Genomic DNA, 20,384 nt, shown 5'->3' on the forward strand with positions numbered 1-20,384 from the left:
AATGTAAAACTTCTACTCCACAAAAAAAAAGGGGGGGTCATGAAAAGAATGAAATATCAAAACATATACTGAAGAAGAAATCTATGTAATTCCAGCCACTTTGGGAGGCCAAGAAGGGCGGATCACCTGAGGTCAGGAGTTTGAGACCAGCCTGGCCAACATGGCAAAACCCCCATCTCTACTAAAAATACAAAAATGAGCCGGGTGTGGTGGCTGGCGCCTGTAATCCCAGCTACTGGGGAGGCTGAGGCAGGAAAATCCCTTGTTTATATATAAATCCCATATTTATATATATATACGCACATATATATACACACACATATATATATATATAATTCTAACAAAACACTTGTACCTAGAATATAAAAAAGAACACCACTACAATTATATGAGGACATATGACCCAAATTTTCAAAGGAGCAAAATATTTGAACAGTTCACAAAAAGATGTATGAATGTCCTCAAGAAGTAAAAACTAAAACACAAGGAAACACTAGTTTCCATATACTACTATACACTAGAATATAGCTCAAAGCTGGAAGCAACACAAATATCCATCAACTGGGAATGGACAAAAAATTGTGCTACATCCACACAACAAAATGGCAATTCAAGGAGGGAGGAGTCAAGCACAAAATACACACTGTATGTATTACTTTCTATGCTTGCTAGGTGATGAATTACCATAAACGTAGTAGCTTAAAACAACACAATTTGTTAATCTGTAGTTCTGTAAGTTGCAAGTCTGACACAGGTCTCACTGGGCTAAAATGAAGGTGTAAACTGGTGTAATCACTCCTCTCCGGGCCAGGCACAGTGTCTCACACCTGTAATCCCACTTTGGGAGGCTGAGGCAAGAGGACTGCTTGAGCCCATGAGGTCAAAGCTGGAGTGGGCTGTGACTGTGTCACTGTACTCCAGCCCGAGTGACAGAATGAGACCCTATCTCAAAAAACAAAAAGGGAAAAAAAAAATTCCTCTCCAGAGGCTCCTAAAGAGATTCGTGTCTTTTGACTTTCCTAGACTCTAGAGGCACCAGCATTCCCTTGGCTCAGGGCCTCGTCCTCCATCTTCCAAGCCAACAACTGTGTGCATCTCTGACCATTCTTCAGCAGTCATTAGTCCTATCACCCTCTCACTACAGATTTTAAGGATCTGTATGATGAGATTAGACTTGCTGGCATGATTCAGCATATAGTACTATAAAATTCTGAACTTAACATAAAGAAAGGGCACATTTACTCAATTCCGAACACTCTGAGTTATAGGTTACCTCGTTTGTTTAAATGAGGATTGCCTTGACAATACTCTCTGCATCAAGGCTCTTAATGCAAGGCTCTTTTGCCATGGAAGGTTAAATAACCACAGGTTCGGGGAATTAGAGTATGGATGTCTTAGATGGGTCTTTATTCTCCCTACCACAAAATAGAATGGAATTCCATTCATATGAAATTTCTCAAGAAGCAAAACTAATCTGTACTGTTAGAAAGCAAATTAGCGGTTTCCTGGGATGGGGGTGCCAAAGGGGACTAACTGCAATTGGGAACAAGTGAGCTTTTCCAGTTTTAAACATGACCTTTGTCTTAAATTGTGGGAGTTGCACAGGTATACACATCTGTATATTATTCAAATACACTTCAAATCAATGCATTTATCATATTTAAAGTATAGCCCAATGAAGTTTGCTTAAAGATCATAAATACTATCCTTGTATTTTATTTTCGTTGTTTCACCCCCCACCCCCTCAACTTGCTCATAGCCTCACAGTTTTCCAACTTACCTATCTCATATATCTTAAAGTCCCACCACGGAAGTTTTCAGTAAAACAATCTATATGACTACAGAAATAAAAAGCATTTACCACGAGAGAACTGGATACTTTTTACAACATTATTTCTTTAAAAAAAAAAAAAAAAAAAAAAAAAAAAAACACACAAACTCCCGCAAATTCCACTGTAAATATATGATTTTTTTTTTTTTTTTTTTTTTTTTTTTTTTTTGAGACAGAGTCTTGCTCTGTCGCCCAGGCTGGAGTGCAGTGGCACAATCTTGGTTCACTGCAACCTCCACCCTCCTGGGTTCAAGTCATTCTCCTGCCTCAGCCTCCCCAGTAGTTGGGGTTACAGGTGCGAACCACTATGCCCAGCTAATTTTTGTATTTTTAGTAGACACAGGGTTTCACCATGTTGGCCAGACTGGTCTCGAATTCCTGATCTCATGATTCGCCCGCCTCGGCCTCCCAAAGTGCTGGGATTACACGCGTGAGCCACCACGTCCGGCCAATATAGGAATTTAAAACAAGGCTACAACTGACAGAAAAGCCATTCATCCCTATAGTATATTCCTAAATTTCATATTATATATTAGATCCTGAAAATCCTGTTGCTATGGTGCTGCTCCCAGGAGACATTTCAGCAGCAGTAACCAGGAGGAGCTAAGAAGCTGACAGACCTGCATATAGATATGATTAGAAAATCATCTGTGGGGCTTTAGGGATTCTGGTTGAGCACCTCTAGATTAAAGAAAATTGGACACTACTAACAGCCCTAAGGCTATATAAACCCAAGAAATTAACCTAACCTCCCCAGCCCCTCAAGTAATATTAAAGAGATATCATTCTATAAACAATATAAATCAAGAAGAGAAAACATCCATCCTGGGGAGCACATTAAACTACTAAGGCCACTAAATGGACATATTTTCCCACCTCTAAAACTAAGCTATAGTAAATACAATACGGTCTCTAAAATTATTAGCATTAAAAGAGCCTCAATACAGAGATACCCTATTGAAAGTTTTAATTCTCCTAAAATGTAAAAAGAACAAGAAGATGTTTTATTTTTAATTCCTGCAGTGGTAAAGATGATTTTTACTTATGTGGAACTCAGTTGGATTTTCTCAACGGGTTAAAAAAAGAGACAGAAATCAGTTTCTACTGTAGGCTTAAAAAGCTGAGGCTGATTCTCCTGCTGCTGAGGAAAGTAAATAGCTCACTTCCAATACTGAATGAAGCAGCTACTTGAAATTATATCAATTTTCTAATGCTAAAAAGATTACCTTAAAAATGGTAAGTAAATTACCACTTATAGCACAATTGGAGTATACATTTTATAAAATAAGGGCCCTCTATTTTTTTTTTTTTTTTTTTTGAGACGGAGTCTTACGCTGTTGCCCAGGCTGGAGTGCAGTGGCGCGATCTCGGCTCACTGCAAGCTCCGCCTCCCGGGTTCACGCCATTCTCCTGCCTCAGCCTCCTGAGTAGCTAGGACTACAGGCGCCCGCCACCGCGCCCGGCTAATTTTTTGTATTTTTAGTAGAGACGGGGTTTCACTGTGGTCTCGATCTCCTGACCTTGTGATCCGCCCGCCTCGGCCTCCCAAAGTGCTGGGATTACAGGCTTGAGCCACCGCGCCCGGCCAGGGCCCTCTATTTTAAAATAAAGCACATTCAATGCTGTTGTGAGAACTGTATGATTTATTTAAAATACTATATAAAAGTCCATATATATAATTTATACACATATAAATGACAAGGTTGGTCAAAATAACTACTTGAAAAACCAAGACACAAAATTCTCATCACATTTTCAGCAGCATGAGTTTTTATATCCATTCTCTCTTCTTTCTTAAAATAAGCACCAAATTTATAGCACCCCTCTGAAGCATTAAAGATGTCAGTGTGCAAAAATTAGGTAGGAAAAGAAAAAAAGTCATCCAAGTAAATAATTATAATCAGCATTAAGTGTTACGAAGTACCAGCTCTTACGAAAGTCCTCTCTAAGTAAGTAATGTCCCTGCTGCCACCTGACGCACAGGGCTTAGCAAAGACTAATGATGGCCACTGTTTCCAAGTGAAGCAATGCTGGCCCCTGTGTTTCAAGACACTAGTTTTGCATCTTCGTAAGGATGTTACGTTTTTTGCAGTAAAATTTAGGATGTCTATTTGTTTAAAAAACTTTTAAGCTATATTAATAGGTAAGGTCGTTAATACCACCACATTAATGCATTTAACCTCATAGTTTCATTTAACTTAATATAAAGTAGTGGTGAAGAGCAAGGCTAGAGAGCTAGACTTGCATGTAACCCTGAGAACATTACTTAATCCAATAAAGAGTGGGAAAAATGGAGCAAGAGGGAACAAAATAACAGTACTTTCTCAAGAAGCTCAGACAAATAACAAGTAAATTAAAGAGCTGTTGGAAGCCTTATTTAGCTGCTTTGCAAACAATGTAAGTAGTATCCAGCTGGGCGTGCAAGAAGTATCCAGCCTGGCGTGGTGGCTCACTCCTGTAATCCCAGAACTTTGGGAGGCCAAGGCGGGCGGATCATGATGTCACCATCGAGACCATCCTGGCTAACACGGTGAAACCCCTTCTCTACTAAAAACACAAAAAATTAGCCGGACATCCCAGCTGCTCAGGAGGCTGAGGCAGGAGAATGGCGGGAACCCGGGAGGTGGAGTTTACAGATCGCACCACTGCACTCCAGCCTGGACGACAGAGCGAGACTCCATCTCAAAAAAAAAAAAAAAAAGAATCTAGACAATCTTCATAGAACTTCCATAGTTCCCATTCTGCTTCCAATTACAGGATATATTACTTGCACTGGGTTTGACGGGATACTGTGCAATAAATTCTTTTTCGTCAAGCTCTCAATTATTTTTTATTATTTGAAACTCAGTCCTAAATTATAAAACATGTTTATAAAAAGCTAAAACATTCTAGCCCAGGTGTGGTGGTTCACACCTGTAATCCACGCACTTTGGGAGACTGAGGAGGGTAGATCACCTGAGGTCAGGAGTTTGAGACCAGCCTGGCCAACATGGTGACACTACATCACTACTAAAAATACAAAAATTAGCCAAGCATGGTAGTGCATACCTGAGGTCCCAGCTCCTTGGGAGGCTGAGGTGCGAGGACTGCTTGAGCCCAGAGGAAAGAGGTTGTAGTGAGCTGAGATCCCGCCACTGCACTCAAGCCTGGGTGACAGAGTGAAACTGTCTCAAAAAAAAAAAAAAAAAAATAGGCCGGGCACGGTGGCTCACGTCTGTAATCTCAGCACTTTGGGAGGCTGAGACGGGCAGATCACGAGGTCAGAAGATTGAGACCATCCTGGCTAACATGGTGAAGCCCAGTCTCTACTAAAAATACAAAAAAATTGGCCAGGCGTGGTGGCGGGTGCCTGTAGTCCCAGCTACTTGGGAGGCTGAGGCAGGAGAATGGCGTGAACCCGGGAGGTGGAGCTTGCAAGTGAGCCGAAATCACGCCACCGCACTCCAGCCTGGGCGACTGAGCAAGACTCCATCTCAAAATAAATAAATAAATTAATTAATTAAATAAATATCTAAAACGCTCTCTAGAAATGTAAAAAAATTAATATATATTAAGTGCTAAAACAAAGCCAGTTAATCTTAGATACACAAAAGTATACAAACACAGCTAGGTTTGCTGTGTTTCTGTTTTGGAAATTTAGTAAATACTTAACAACATATATTCCATTTGTTATAGTCTAATTTGTTTTCCTGTTTCTCTGACCGTTTTGCCTATTATCTTAGATAACCCCTGCACCAGTCCTTGACTTCTTTTCCATGTTTTTCTTTTAGCTAGTCTACATGCCCCCTAAGTTCTTTTCCCCAAAACCCTGACTGAAGAAAAGACTTCTACAAGCAGTCAGCAAACAGGTTATTTCCCACACACATCTCACATTTTTATTTACCTTGTGAGCCAGTTAGGTTAATTCCACTTTTCAGTGAATAAAATGCAAGTAAAAGATTCTGAACTCAGCACTAAGAATGTCAAGCCCTACATAAAAGGCAATAATTGACCAGGCACAGTGGCTCACACCTGTAATCCTAGCACATTCGGAGGCTGAGGTGGGTGGATCACCTGAGGTCAGCAGTTTGAGACCAGCCTGGCCAACTCGGTGAAACCCCATCTCTGCAAAATAAAATAGAAAAATTAGCCAGGCATGATGGTGGGTTGTAATCCCAGCTACTCGGGAGGCTGATGCAGGAGGATCACTTGAACCTGGAAGGCAGAGGGTACAGTGAGAGTCTGTCTCAAAAAAAATAATAAAAATAAATAAAAAAGAAAATCCTTAGACCCATCACCCAGTTAAGAATCATGTATCAACAATAAGCACAGGAAAATATTCTCAACATCATTTGTCACCAAGGAAATTCAAATTATAACCTTGGGGAGTGTGTGAGATACCACACACTCCCACTCAGCTGAAACTAAAAAAGAACTAACAAATATTAAGTGTTGGCAAAAACATAGAGCAACTAGAACTCACAAACATTGCTAGCGAAGTATAGACTGGCACAATCACTTTGAGGAATGGTTATAGCAGTTTCTAAAGTTAAACATATATCTACATCCTATTATCAATTCCATTTCTAATACACCAAAAAGATGTTAAGTGCTTTAGAATGTTCCCAGCAGTTTTATTCAGAACAGCCCAATGTTGAAAACTCCACATATCTGTCCAAAGAGTAAAATAGACAGTAGTAGTATCACATTTGCACATGTGTATCAATGAAAAGAAACTACTGCTTGATACAATGATGAAGCACAGATTTACATGACTAGTCTCTAGTGAACACAGGTCAATATAGTGGTTACCTTTGGTGGGCAAGATACTGACTGGGAGAAAGGACAAAGGAGCCTGCCTGCTGGAAGGCATGAAATGTTCCATGTCTCAATTTTGTTGGTAGTTACATGGGTGGATAATATGTTTTAATTTTAAAAAATCACAGGCACAGGCCGGGCGCGGTGGCTCAAGCCTGTAATCCCAGCACTTTGGGAGGTCGAGACGGGCGGATCACGAGGTCAGGAGATCGAGACCATCCTGGCGAACATGGTGAAACCCCGTCTCTACTAAAAAATACAAAAAACTAGCCGGGCGAGGTGGCGGGTGCCTGTAGTCCCAGCTACTCGGGAGGCTGAGGCAGGAGAATGGCGTGAACCTGGAAGGCGGAGCTTGCAGTGAGCTGAGATCCGGCCACTGCACTCCAGCTCGGGAGACAGAGCGAGACTCCGTCTCAAAAAAAAAAAAAAAAAAAAAAAAAAATCACAGGCACAACTAATTTATGGTAACAGAAATTAGAAAACTGATTGCCTAAGATGGAGATAAGGAAAAACAAAATGGGGGCCTGAGGAAATTTCTGAGTGATGGAAATGTTCTAAATCTTGACTGGGGTGGGTTACATGGTCAGATAAAGCTGTGAAAACTCATCAAAACAGTACACTTAACATCTGTTCATTTTATTGAAAGTGAATCATACCTCAACTAAAAGAAAGTTTACTGAGTTATACATCTGCAAGTGTGTACTTTGCCTTATGTAAATTACAGCACAATAAGAAAGCGGAAGAGCCCAAAATAAAATGGTCCACTAAGAAGAAATAACTTAAATATACAAAAAGATGCTCAATCTTATTCAAAACAAAAAAGAAATTAGAAAGACAGACACTAGGCTGGGCGCGATGGCTCAAGCCTGTAAGCCCTGCACTTTGGGAGGCCAACGCGGGCAGATCACGAGGTCAGGAGATCAAGACCATCCTGGCTAACATGGTGAAGCCCCGTCTCTACTAAAAATACAAAAAAATTAGCCAGGCGTGGTGGCGGGCGCCTGTAGTCCCAGCTACTCGGGCGGCTGAGGCAGGAGAATGGCGTGAACCCGGGAGGCGGAGCTTGCAGTGAGCTACGATCGTGCCACTGCACTCCAGCCTGGGCGACAGAGCAAGACTCCGTCTCAAAAAACAAAACAAAAGACAGATACTAAAGTAATACCTTCACTAGCAGATTATCAAAGAGCAAAACATTTGGTAACACTATGTTGGCAAGAATGTGGGCAGAGACACATTGAGAGCAGGAATATAAACTGGTACAGCCTCTTTCGTGAAGTCAGTCTGGCAGTCGCTACCCTAATTATTTACAAATGCACATATCCTTTGACCCCGCAATTCCAAGTATTTGTTTATCATACAGATATCCTTTTATGCATAGGGAATGGTATATGCACCAAGGTTATTCACTCAACATTGCCACAGCCACAGACTGAAGCAACCTGAATATCCATCAACAAAGGGACTAGTTAAACTATGGAGTACCAAATACAGTAAAATGTCTTGCAGCCATTTAAAAGAAAAAAAAGAGGCCAGGCACAATGGCTCACACTTGTAATCTCAGCACTTTGGGAGGCCAAGGCGGGTGGATCACTTGAGGCCAGGAGTTCGAGACCAGCCCCGCCAACATGGGGAAACCCCGTCTCTATTCAAAATACAAAAAAATTAGTTGGGCATGGTGGCGGGTGCCTGTGGAAAAAAAAAAAAAAAGCAAGCAAGCTCTGTGTAGATGTGAGAAGACGTAAAATATATAAAGCAAAAATAGCAAAACACATCAAAGTGACTAGTACCCTATTATTTGTGTTTAAAACAATACTGGGGAGAGGGTGCAAAGTATACACTTAATTACTTTTATATATATATAAAATAACTGGAAGGATACAAAGAAAACTGATAACAGTGGTTGGCTCTAGGAAAGTAACTTGGTGGCTAGCAGTAGGGGAGAGAATACTTACGAATTTTGAACAACGTGAATATATTACCTAGCCAACAAATCTTTTCTGAAGCAGTAATCAGCTTCAATTCTTATGTATCACTTTCTATACACATAGGTATACACATAAACATGCAAAATGTATCAGTAAATTTATGTTATTACAATTAAACAGTAAAAACTCAGTACTTCTTACCCAAGCACAAAAAGAATATACACCTTTACTCACCTCAAATATATTTCCAATATGTTCCTGAAAAGGAAATATTTTTCTTCAACCAGAGAATTATTAGCAGCAAATCAACAACAGAGAAAGCCAAGCAGATTATACACCCTTTTTAACACCAATCTTGTACATGCATACACTCAGCAACATACTGTGAAACAGCTAACGTAACATTTCAAAATTCTTGTTCCAGAGCTGAGTAAAATTCATTATTGTGGCTTGGTTAGGACTCCCTGACTTGACATGAAAAACTGTTCATGTTTACAACTACCACAATGTTTGCTATCGGAGTATTCCCTCCTGCAAAGACCTTCGAATGGCCCCTAAATTGTTAAAACTTGAATAGCTTAATTTATACATCACTTCCTATTTTCAGTTACTTTTTTTTTTTTCTTGAGACAGAGTTTCGCCTGTCTCCCAGGCTGGAGTGCAACGGCACAATGGTGGCTCACTGCAACCTCCATCTCCCAGGTTCAAGCGATTCTCCTGTCCCAGCCTCCCGAGTAGCTGGGATTACAAGCGCCTGCCACCACTGCTGGCTAATTTTTGTATTTTTAGTAGAGACGGGGTCTCACCATCTTGGCCAGGCTGGTCTCACCATCTTGGCCAGGCTGGTCTCAAACTCCCAAATCTCACAATCCACCCGCCTCAGCCTTCCGAAGTGTTGGGATTACAGGCGTGAGCCACTGCGCCTGGCCTACTTCTAAATTTTTGAAGAAACAAATAGAAAGAGATTATACAAATAAATGGAAAGATGTCTCATGTTCATGAACTGAAAGAATATTGTTAAAATGTCCATACTACCCAAAGTGATCTGCAGAGTCAATGAAATCTCTATCAAAATTTCAATGACATTTTTCACATCTTCTGGAGCTGGGCTGAATAGAGATTATGAACTATAAGACTATGGTACCCCTAAAAATTTTAAATACTCTACAGCATTGTAGGAAAAAATATATATTTACTTTAAAATATTTTTACACATATTTTTGTTCGTTGAAGATTTTTTAAATTTTTTTTACAGTGGCAAATGTACATTTTAGTTAACCTTAATGCCTTCCTTCCTTTTAGTATCTAAAAATTTGTTATGGGTTCTAGCTAATACAATAAGAAAAGGTACAGAATGGGAAGGAAGAACTAAAACTATCTTTGTTCACAGATGACATGATTGTCTACACAGAAAATCTGAAAGAACTGACAAAAAAAAAAAAAACTCCAGGAACTAATAAGCAATTACAGTAAGCTTGCAAGATACAAGGTTAATACACAAAAGTCAATCGCTTTCCAATTTGAAGTGAAAAACACACAACCATTTACATTACTTAGGTACAAATCTAACAAAATATGGATAAGATCTATATGAAAAATACTATAAAAGTCTGATGAAATAAATCAAAGAACTAAATAAATGGAGAAATATTCCATTTCCTTGGATAAAAGACCCAATACTGTCAAGATGCCATTTTTTCCCAACTTGATCTACAAATTCAACACAATCTCAATCAAAATCCCAGCAAATTTTGTGGATATCAACAAACTTAAGTCTTAGGTTTATATGAAGTTTTGAAGGAGAGAAGAACAAAGTGAAAAGATTTGCCCTACTTGACCTCAAGACTTCCTAAAAAGCTACAGTTATCAAGACAATATGGTATTAGTGAAAGAACAAATAGATCAGTGAAACAAAATAGCCCAGAATACATCTACACATAGAAAACGGATCTCTGACAAAGTAACAAAGACAATACAATGGAGCAAAGACAGTCTATTCAACAAATAGTGCTGGAATAACTAAATATCCACATGCAAAAAACAATCTAGACTCAGCCCTCACACTCTTCACGAAAACTAACTCAAAATGGATCACAGAGCCAAGTTCAGTGGCTCACACCTGTAATCCCACCACTTTGGGAGGCTGAGTAAGAGGATCACTTGAGGCCAGGAGTTCAAGACCAACCTGGGCAACATGGCAAAAGCCTATCTCTACAAAAAATTAGCTGGGCATGGTGGTATGCCCCTGTAGACCCAGCTACTCAGGAGGCTGAGGCGGGAGAATTGCTTGAGGCTGGGAGGTGGAGGTTGCAGGAAGCCAAGACAACCTCACTGCACTCCAGCCTGGGCAACAGAGCCTGTCCAAAAAAAATGGATCATAGGCCAGGCACACCTGGTCACACCTGTAATCCCAGCACTTTGGGAGGCCAAGGCAGGTGGATCAGCTGAGCTCAGGAGTTTGAGACCAGCTTGGGCAACATGGTGAAACTCCCATCTCTAAAAATAGTAACAATAATAATGAGATAAATAAAATACAATAAAGGAAAAATATATTAAAAACTCTTAAAAACTCACCAATAAGGAAACATACAATCCTATTTTAAAAATAGGCCAAGAACATTAAACAGAAACCTTATTCAAAGAACACATACATATGTAAATATGCATGTGAAAAGATGTTCCACATCATATACTGATATGGTTTGGCTTTGTGTTCCCATTCAAATCTCATCTTGTAATCCCCAGGTGTTGAAGGAAGGACCTCGTGGGAGGTGAATGGATCATGGGGACAGCGTCCCCCATCCTGTTCTGATGATGGTGAGTTCTCACGAAATCTGATGGTTTTATATGGGGTTCTTCCTCCTCCTCCTCCTTCACACTCTCTTGTCTGCTGCCATGTTAGAAGTGCCTGCTTCCCCTTCTGCCATGATTGTAAGTTTCCTGAGGCCTCCCCAGTCATGCATAACTGTGAGTCAACTAAACCTCTTTTCTATATAAATTACCCGGTTTTAGGCTGTTGTTTATAGCAATGTGAGAATGGACTTACTACATACACCAACAGGGGAGTGCAAATTTAAACAATAATGAAGTATCACTACACACCTATTAGAGTCGTCAAAACCTGGAACACTGAAAACACCAGATGCTGGTGAGGATGTGGAGCAAGAGGACTCTCATTCATTGCTGGTGCAACTGCAAAACGGCACAGCCACCGTGGAAGACAGTTTAACGCTTTCTTACGAAAACTAAACATACTCTTACCATACAATCCAGCAAACACATTCCTTGGTATCTACCCAACAAATTTAAATCTTATGTCCACACAAAAACCGGTACATGGATGTCTATAATAGCTTTATCTATAACTGCCAAAACTTGGAAGTAATCAAGACGCCCTTCAGTACGTCAAAGTTGATAAATAAGCTTGGTACATGCAGACAATGGAATATTATTCTACACTAAAAAGAAATGAGCTATCAAACCATGAAAGGACATGGAGGAACCTTAAATGCATATTACTACATGAAAGAAGTCAATCTAAAAGGCTACATACTGCATGATTCCAATTATATGACATTCTGGAAAAGGCAAAATTATGGAGGCAGCCAGAAGGTTGCCAGGAAGTAGGGGAAGGGATGAATAGGTGAAGCACAAAAAATGTTTAGGGCAATGAAAATCCTCTCTACTATAAGGCTAGATGCAAATGTCGTTATACATTTTTCAAACACACAGAATGTACAACACCAAGAGTAAAATCTAATGTAAACTATGGACTTTGGGTGATAAAGATATCAACTTAGGTTCATCAACTGTAACCAATGTACCACTCTGGTGCAGCATGTTGATAATGGGGGACACTAGGCAGAGCGTATGGGAAACCTCTGTGTCTTTCTCTCAATTTTATTGTGAACCTAAAACTGCTCTTTAAAAATTAAGTCTCTTAGGCCCAGCGCAGTGGGTCACTGCTGGGATTACACATGTAATCCCAGCACTTTGGGAGGCCAAGGCAGGTGGATAACCTAAGGCCAGGAGTTCGAGACCAGCCTGACCAACATGGAGAAACCCTATCTCTACTAAAAATAAAAAATTAGCCAGGTGTGGGGGTGTATGCCTGTAATCCCAGATACTCAGGAGGCTGAGACAGGAGAATCTCTTGAACACAGGAGGTGGAGGTTGCAGTGAGCCGAGATCACGCCATTGCACTATAGCCTGGGCAACAAGAACAAAACTCCGTCCCCAAAAAAAAAAAAAAAAAAAAAAAAAAAAGATTAGGTCTCTTAAAGTGTTATAGGACAAAAACTCCAATACAAGTTTTATAATTACTACTCTGGACTTTCAAATAATAAATGGGAAATAACCAAAAACTTTCAGCATCTTTTCAGTTAAGCTAAATTCTTCCATGTAATGAGATAAATATATAAACAATAGAAATCAGGCCATGTTATATAACAGAAACTAGGTTTCTGTCATAGGTAAATTAAAAATAACTTATGAATCCTTTTTTAATTAAAGTGTTCATTTAGGCACACAAAATTCTAAGATATATATTACTACTTCAAGTTAAAAAGAAAACACGGAGGCCGGGCGTGGTGGCTCACGCCTGTAATCCCAGCACTTTGGGAGGCCGAGGCGGGTGGATCATGAGGTCAGGAGATCGAGACCATCCTGGCTAACACGGTGAAACCCTGTCTCTACTAAAAATACAAAAAATTAGGCGGGCCTGGTGGTAGGCAGCTGTAGTCCCAGCTACTCGGGAGGCTGAGGCAGGAGAATGGCGTGAACCCGGGAGGCGGAGCTGGCAGTGAGCCGAGATCGCGCCACTGCACTCCAGCCTGGGCAACAGATCGAGACTCCGTCTCAAAAAAAATAAAAGAAAGAAAAAAAAAAAGAAAACACGGAAATATATAAACCCTTTTTTTTTTTTTTTGGAGACGGAGTTTTGCTCTTGTTGCCCAGACTGGAGTGCAGTGGTCCAAACTCAGCTCACTGCAACCTCCGCCTCCCGTGTTCAAGCAATTCTCCTGCCTCAGTCTCTGAATAGCAGGGATTACAGGCACCCGCCACCACACCCAGCTAATTTTTTTAATTTTTAGTAGAGGTGGCGTTTCACCATATTGGCCAGGCTGGATCTTGAACTCCTGACCTGAAGTGATCCGCCCACCTGGGCCTCCCAAAGTGCTGGGATTACGGGCTTGAGCTACCACGCCCAGCCATGAACCATTTTCTAAAGACTCCAAACACACCATATTTCACAATCAATTGTTACTGCTTCAGTTGGTGTTCATGAAAGGATGTGAACATAATGAACATACTGAACTTTTCTCTCTACAAACTTGTATACATTTAATGCTACAATAAACACATACTTTACAAAATATTTAAGTATTAAAATAAAAAGCCCATCACTTCTGAATTACATTTACTTATTAAACCCAAAAGCTGCATTATTTGATTTACAATTAAAGTATTCACTTCATTGAAATCTTTAGCCATTTTATGGTTTTCCATAATAGGAAAATACAGATTTGGAGAGGGGGAACAAATGTTGGCTCATCCTTACTTTACCTTAGCAATCCAACTACCCTCTAGGTCAATCATCTTAAATGAAGTGATTGACTTTTTTTCTTATTATTTTAGGATTATTGAATCTCTAAAGCTTGACCACATATTTACAAAAATGAAAACTCCATTTCAGTTGTTAAGGTGGTAACAGTAATTACATTTTATTATTTTCTTAATGTTGTTCATTAATCAATAGCAGTAAAGTGGGGATTTATCACTTCAATATGTTCCAACATCAGCGAAGACCAAACTCCATGGATAAATTCTTTAGACTTTAAATCTAGAATTTATACCTTTTGTAATCATTAGCCTAAAGGAGAAATAAATTATAATCACCTTACATCCACAAAAGTGGATAAATCTTTGAATTTTACAATTATCTCTGCTTTTTAAAAAGCACTATTTCATTATGTTAAGATTCACAGTTATAAAAAACAATAAAATTTACATTTCAGTTACGATCACAAGGGTTCCAGGAGACACTAAAGAGTCAAAGCTAAGAAAAGCATGATCATGACAGATATACAGAATAAGAAACTATTCAAAATAATGCTACCATATTAGAACATTTTGTAAACTATGCACTACATGTATACAAAACCAATGTTATAACTGAAGCTCAGCAGAGAAATGACAAAGATTTCCAGTAATGGAGTGGTGCAATTTTTCCAAAGGTAATACACAGGACAAATTGCACACATACCCATATAAATGTTTCCAAACATTAATCCCTCCCTCTTTCTTCACTGGTCAAAAAAGTCAGCAGCTCTAAAAGATATAAATGAGATGAAGACCGAAAATGATGCACAAGCACTGCCAACAAACAGATCAGGAGATGAAGAGATCCACAATGACCACTTACTTAAATCCTTCCGCCTAATTCACTCCCTTTATCGCACCCAGCGGCTCCAAAATACTCCTTATATCAGCAGTTTCAGCATCACCTGGGAAACTGCTGAAAATGCACATTCTCAGGTCCCAGTCTAGGACCTGCTGAATCAGAAATTGGGGGGCAGGGCTGAGCAGTCTGTGTTTTAACAAGCCCTCCAGGTGATTCTAATGCACACAAGTCGAGAACCACTGTTTCACTGTTCCTAGTTAAGACTTCCACTTCTCACCTCTATCATGACAAGAGCCTCCTCAATCCCCCAAGGTGCTGCCAAGATTATCTGATTACACTGCAGTTCCACTGAAATTCCTTCACTAGGTCCCTCAACTTTCCAAAGCTTTGGCTTATCCACAAGCCTCTCATGACCTGAGATCCTGTCATCACTACCTCCAACTCCCACACCAACCGTCCCACACACAAACACTTACCTCTAGACCTAACTCACAAATTACTACCCCTGGCTGTCTTTCCATTGATATTCCTCTTTTTGGAATGTCCTTCTTCCCCCACCCCTCCACATCCCCATATCTAGCAATGATCTAGTCATCTTTCAAGATTTGCTCTACACTCCACCTGGCACAACACTGGGTTAATAACCCGTCCCGTGTGCTCCTAAAAACAGCCTGTAGTATGCTTACCCAGCTCTTATTATTTCCTGTTGACATGGCACAGTGCCTGACACATAATAGGCACTCAATGAAACAGAATCAGGGCAGGGGAAAAGGTCTTTCTCACATCTACATTCTGAAGTCCTTGAGATCAATGGGTTTTTTTTGTTGTTGTTGTTTTGAGGCAGGGTCTCACTGTGTCACTCGGGTTGGAGTACAGTGTTGTGATCTCAGCTCACTGCAGTCTCCACTTCCCCAGCTCAAGCAATCTTCCTGTCTCTGCCCACCAAGTAGCTGGAAATACAGGTATGCACCACCATGCCCAGCTAATTTTTGTATTTTTTGTTGAGACGAGGTCTCACCATGTTGCCCAAGCTGGTCTCAAACTCCCGAGCTTAAGCTATCCACCCACCTCAGCCTCCCAAAGTGCTGGGATTGCAGGCATGAGCCACTGTGCCAAGCCAATGATCATGTCTTACCTGCCCCTGGATCCCTAGTTCTAACAATGCTGGCATGTAGCAAACACCTTTTTGAAGCCCACTGAGTAAATAACTGTGGTTCAAAAGCCTTAAGAAAAAACTATTATACCATCACATACAAGCAAATACTGATACCTTATAAAATCCAGGCCAGGCGCAGTGGCTCATGCCTATAATCCCAGCACTTTGGAAGGCCGAGGCAAGCAGATCACCTGAGGTCAGAAGTTCGAGACACACCTGACCAACATGGAGAAACCCCATCTCTACTCAAACTACAAAATTAGCCAGGTGTGGTGGCACATGCCTGTAATCCCAGCTACTCAGGAGGCTGAGGCAGGAGAACTGCTTGAACCCAGGAGACAGAGGTTGCATTGAACTGAGATCGCGCCACTGCACTCCAGCCTGAGGAACGAGAGTGAAACTCCATCTCAATAAATAAATACATATATACATACATAAAATCCATATGAAGACACAACCTCCTGAATTAGAATAAAAGTTTGCTGTTGGCCGGGTGCAGTGGCTCACACTAGCACTTTGGGAGGCCGAGGCGGGTGGATCACGAGGTCAGGAGATCAAGACCATCCTGGTTAACACATTGAAACCCCATCTCTACTAAAAACACAAGAAAAATTAGCCAGGCGTGGTGGTGGGTGCCTGTAGTACCAGCTACTCGGGAGGCTGAGGCAGGAGAATGGCGTGTACGCGGGAGGCAGAGCTTGCAGTGAGCCGAGATGGCGCCACTGCACTCCAGCCTGGGCGACAGAGCGACATTCCGTCTCAAAAAAAATAAAAAAAAATTATAACCCAAAGAATGGTCGGACGCAATGGCTCACACCTGTAATCCCAGCACTTTGGGAGGCCGAGGCAGGCAGATAGGTCAGGAGATCGAGACCAACCTGGCTAACATGGTGAAACCCTGTCTCTACTAAAAATACAAAAAATTAACTGGGCGTGGTGGCACACACCTGTAATCCCAACTACTTGGGAGGCTGAAGCAGGAGAATCACTTGAACCCGGGAGGCAGAGGCTGCAGTGAGCCAAGATCACGCCACTGCACTCCAGCCTGGGAGACAAAGCGAAACTCCCGTCTCAAAAAAAAAATATTATAAACCAAAGAACAAAAATATCCACAAGTCCACACTGACATAAATCATGGAATGAGTGAATAAATAAGTAAACAAACAGGAGAAAAGGAACAAATCTCCTGTAAAGAAAAGAAAATCCAATTAATGCATGTAAAAAGGAATAAGGAAACTAGAAAAATCACACCATTAGAAAACCACAGTCATCGGCCAGATGCAGTGGTTCATGCCTCTAATCCCAGCATTTTGAGAGGCCAAGGCAGGAGGATCGCATGAGCCCAGGAGCTGAAGGTTAGTGAGCCATGACAGCGCCCCTGCACTCCTGCCTGAGTGACAAGGCAAGACCCTCATCTCAAGAAAGAGAGGAGAAAGAGAAGAGAGAAAAGAGAAGAGAAGAGAAGAGAAGAGAAGAGAAGAGAAAAGAGAAGAGAACAGCCATAGTAAGTATTGCTACAGACGAGATCCACTGATGAATGCCAAAATTATTGGATAAAACTTTCAAGGAAAAAATGGCTATCTTCACAGCCTCAAAGTATCTCCCCAAAGTATTTCTTAATTACCATGGTGGTTTTAACATATGTCTTCGACGGGGCGCGGTGGCTCACACCTGTAATCCCAGCACTTTGGGAGGCCGAGACGGGCGGATCACCTGAGGTCAGGAGTTTGAGACCAGCCTGACCAACATGGAGAAACCTCGTATCTACTAAAACACACAAAATTAGCCAGGCGGGGTGGTGCATGCCTGTAATCCCAGCTACTCCACAGTCTGAGACAGGAGAATCGCTTGAACCTGGGAGGCGGAGGTTGCAGTGAGCCAAGATCGCGCCACTGCACTCCAGCCTGGGCAACAAGAGCAAAACTCCATTTCAAACAAAACACAACACTATATTTCTTAATTACCATGGTGATTTTAACATATGTCCACAAATTTTTCAATGCTTTCCCTCTAGCATGTAGAACTTAACGTCCCTTTGCCTTGCATGAGGGCTAGATTAGTAGACTCACTAATGAGCAGGCTGAGAAGCGAAAAACAGTAATTTCAGAGCGAAGGAACTTGGCACACATTATCTTAACCAAGAGATAAAATTAACATCACCAAGATTAAGATTTACCAATAAGTGCCCCCTGTTTGGTACGATGTGATGAGACAGGCACATCAACTCTATGGTGTTCTACCCATAACCTCAGTATAATCATTATAAATATGAGACAAACCAGAACCCTTTAAAATTGTCCAGGTCATGAAAAAGGGGAAAGACTGAGAAACTGTTACAGGTCAGAGGAGACTAAGGAGACAAATGCAACATGAGAACCTGGATTGGCTACTGGAACAGAAAAAAAGACATTCGTGGAAAAAAACTAGGGAAATCGAAATAAAACCTAATCGTTTAGTATTATATCAATATTCATTTCTTAGGTTTGATAAATACACCATGGTTAGGTAAGACTATAACACTGAGGAAGCAAAGTGAGGGTACACTGCAACTTTGTAATATTTTGCAACTTTGTTAAGTCTAAAATTATTTCAAATGTTAGTATTTTTAAACTATAATCAATTATACATTATTTAATCCAGATTAACACTCCAATGTTATCAAAGAGATTCTAATGACTTTTATATTAACGTAAAATCTTTAGAAATGTTGCCAAAATAAAGCCGGGCGCGGTGGCTCACGCCTGTAATCCCAGCACTTTGGGAGGTCGAGGTGGGCGGATCACAAGGTCAGGAGATCGAGACGACGGTGAAACCCCGTCTCTACCAAAAATACAAAAAATTAGCCGGGCGCGGTTGCAGGCACCTGTAGTCCCAGCTACTTGGGAGGCTGAGGCAGGAGAATGGCGGGAACCCAGGAGGCGGAGCTTGCAGTGAGCCGAGATCGCGCCACTGCACTCCAGCCAGGGGAACAGAGCGAGACTCCGTTTCAAAAAAAAAAAAAAAAAAAAAGAAATGTTGTCAAAATATATGAAAAAGGGACTAACCTGAAATTCAAAAATTACATCCACTAGCAACTTCATGAACTACTTATACCAATTGATTTTTCACGTGACTATTCTCAAATAAGCATCCAACTTAATTAACTTATCCCTTGGTTAAGGTTATTATGATGACAGGCCGGGTGCAGTGCCTCACGCCTGTAATCCCAGCACTTTGGGAGGCCGAGGCGGACGGATCACGAGGTCAGGAAATCGAGACCATCCTGGCTAACACAGTGAAACCCCGTCTCTACTAAAAATACAAAAAAATTAGCCGGGCATGGTGGTGGGCGCCTGTAGTCCCAGCTACTGGGGAGGCTGAGGCAAGAGAATGGCATGAACCCAGGAGGCGGAGCTTGCAGTGAGCTGAGATCACGGCACTGCACTCCAGCCTGGGTGACAGAGTGAGACTCTGTCTCAAAAAAAAAAAAAAAGGTTATTATGAGAAAGGATGCTTCATTCTCAATAGCAACTTCCCCATTGCACACCCTCCTGCTTTAGCTTTTGTCCATTAGTTATTCAGAAGCAAATTAATTCCCCATCCCAACAAACTCCCAATCTTCCTACTCCTGTTCCCCAGAAAAAAAAGAAGCAGTAGCAAGTCAGAAAGGAGACCCGGATGCTTAGCTGTTTTCAATACCATTCTCTTGTGAATCTCCAATTGCTTTTTTTGCTGAATTCAGAAACATGAACTAGTTTGCAATACTCCAAGAATTACTGGTGTCGTTCACACCTATTACACTACCACCAGCTCAACTTTCTCCCCTGTCCAGAGCTAAGGCCCTTCCCTCCCAAACCCTCATCTCATCCTTCACATACTACATATCCAAGGCTGAAACATAATCCTGCCGTTCTGTTTAAAATCCTTCGCTAGTTCCCTTTACTGTCAGAGGAATGTCCTTAGGCACAGCAAAGAAGCCACTTTATGATATGAGCCCTGCTTACCAATTTCTAGCTCCTTCTCATCACTTACCAACTTAAAAACTGTATGCTAGACATAAACCAAACTGTTTGCCAGAAAAGACAAAGCTGTTTGGCATCTTTACTCCCTGATACTTGCCTTCTTCTCGTCTTATTTTTTATGGTAAATTATTTTAATGTACACTGGTTCTCAATTAGCACTTAATATAAGCAGCTCCTGAAACTTATTTTAATATTTAAAAGATTATAAATGTAAGTAACATTTTCTCATAGTACTTAACAAACATTTTTAGTACACAATTTCTAAGACAAA

General features: G+C 40.9%; 1 protein-coding gene across 7 annotated transcripts in view; it reads right to left on the minus strand.

Moving 5' to 3' along the window:
• Positions 1–20,384, minus strand: part of TBL1XR1 (TBL1X/Y related 1) — a 183,952-nt gene that overhangs the window by 139,936 nt on the left and 23,632 nt on the right. The window contains exon 1 of one of the 7 annotated variants that reach the window (XM_050778294.1): positions 11,656–13,353. The exons of the other annotated variants lie outside the window; for them this stretch is intronic. The gene's annotated coding sequence lies outside the window, so the exon portion shown is untranslated. Of the gene's footprint in view, positions 1–11,655; positions 13,354–20,384 lie in introns of those variants that run through there. 7 annotated transcript variants of the gene reach the window in all.

Source organism: Macaca thibetana, chromosome 2 (assembly GCF_024542745.1).
Source record: "Macaca thibetana thibetana isolate TM-01 chromosome 2, ASM2454274v1, whole genome shotgun sequence".
Classification (NCBI taxonomy): domain Eukaryota; kingdom Metazoa; phylum Chordata; class Mammalia; order Primates; family Cercopithecidae; genus Macaca; species Macaca thibetana.